The 1950-nt window shown below is 32.8% G+C and overlaps 1 protein-coding gene across 5 annotated transcripts in view; it reads right to left on the minus strand.

Annotated features, from left to right (window-relative positions):
• ARID1B (AT-rich interaction domain 1B) overlaps positions 1-1950 on the minus strand; it is a 583022-nt gene that overhangs the window by 475205 nt on the left and 105867 nt on the right. The window lies entirely within an intron of this gene.

The following is a 1950-nucleotide window of genomic DNA, read 5'->3' on the forward strand; positions in this document are numbered from 1 at the left end:
AAATAAAGGATATGCAGAGAGTTAATGATAGTCTGACAGACCTGATTAAAGAACACTTGGATAAATGGCAATCGTTGACTATTATTGCAAGATTATGATGGAATTATTTAAATGACTATTCTACCTAAACTTCTATTTCAACAGCTACTAATTGTCATCATTATGAACTGCTAAATATACCCATCAAATTAAAATTTACTTCTTCAGAGACCCTGTTCTAGGAGCTGCTTGTACTACAAATTGTTTGTTATATTTTGTTATGGTACAAGAGAAAACTTTAGCACTAGAAGATTTGAGATAATGCCCTGTGATTTAGCCTTTCTGTGAAGAATTTTGTGAACTAATACACAGTAGAGTGCCTTATCCTTGTATGCCTATGGATACAGAAAATTCTCCGGATAAATATACTGTATAAGTTTGCACAAAACTTAATTTCATATCATTGATGGGCTTCCAAAACTCTTAGGATTCAGGGAAATAGATGAAAGGAGCCCTTGTTTGGTAGAGGCAAATTTTTGCAGATTGATCTCTCATACTCTTTTAAAAAGGCATTTATTTACAGTTCTCTACAGATGACATATTAGGTTTCATATTTATAGGAAAGTGCATGTTTGTCCTTATTTCAGTCAACTTCAAGGAAAAAATGGTTAAATATCTTTTATTTATACCTCCAGACATCTGTCTGCGCTCCTGTTTTGTGGCTTAGATAAAAGATTCAGTCTTTTTGTGCACAAAGGCATAAATCTCTCAACAAATACTTCTGTCAATCTAATCCTATTTTTAATATGTTTAATACTGGGATAAGAAAGCAGGACAGTATTTTATACTTAAAAAGAAATGTCAGTCAAATATACTTGTAGTTGAAGACAAGATTTTGTGTGTGTAAAAACCCTATCGTTCTTTCCAATAAAAAGATAAAGAAAAAAATATATAAACAGATTTTGGAGAAGCTGATGAAGAGTGTGAAACAAGTACCAAAGCCTTAGTATAGTTCCCCATTTGAAAACTGCAGCATGAGTTCCCCAAATTGATTGAGAATTCCGAAGTATGTGTACAAGATAGGCTTTTGCTCTTAACTCATTATTCATAAAATTTTGTTTGAGAGTGTTTATAAATTTCATTATATACAATACAAACATAGGCATACAAAGTTAAAATAAAATAAAACCAGTCTGAGGAGCTAGACTCAGCCCAAAACATGCCAAGGAAGAAATATTTTTTTTAATTATTCCAGAATTTTTAAAAAATCTGGTCTCTTACGATATAGGATGCTATGACGTACTACTACTAAACTGAAATAATCCACGAAAACAGACTATTTCTCTTACAACCATAACAATGGCACTACTCCCCTCTTCCAAGAAGCTACAAGAAGTGGAAAATAAAAAATAAATAAAGCTGTAAACTAATTAAAAAATTCACTACTATTAATGCAGCTACACTACTTTTGGACACTACATTTTAAAAACATTTGCTATCTCCATCTGTCTTTTCTAAAGACATGTTCTGTCAGTGAGTCATCTTTTGGACACCATTTCACGTGGTGCCATTTAAAAAGAAACAAAACAAGATGTAGGAGGCAGCTTTGGGAAGCAACTTCTGCCACAATACAAGACAGATATTACAACAAATTAATGCCATAAGCATTAGCTTTTTCTGATATCTAAACTACAATATCTAGAAGAACTACAAAGGAAAAATGAAATTGTTCTGCAAACGGTCTTATGGCCTCCACGCATTGCTTTCCAGCATATGTAATATATTATGAGAAAAATCAATTGAAGTATAAAACTCATCAGTGGATTATTTCTGTAATATTAAATAGAATACAAAATACTGTGAGACTATGAGACCATGAGACCTATGGGATTTTTTTTAAATGCTCTGGTCCGTGCATTTCCACAAGTGCTACAGACCCCCTACCCAAGCAGAGGAGCTTGACCAGGAATT

This window comes from Gavialis gangeticus, unplaced genomic scaffold (assembly GCF_001723915.1).
Source record: "Gavialis gangeticus isolate Ggan-Ray unplaced genomic scaffold, GavGan_comp1, whole genome shotgun sequence".
Lineage (NCBI taxonomy): Eukaryota > Metazoa > Chordata > Crocodylia > Gavialidae > Gavialis > Gavialis gangeticus.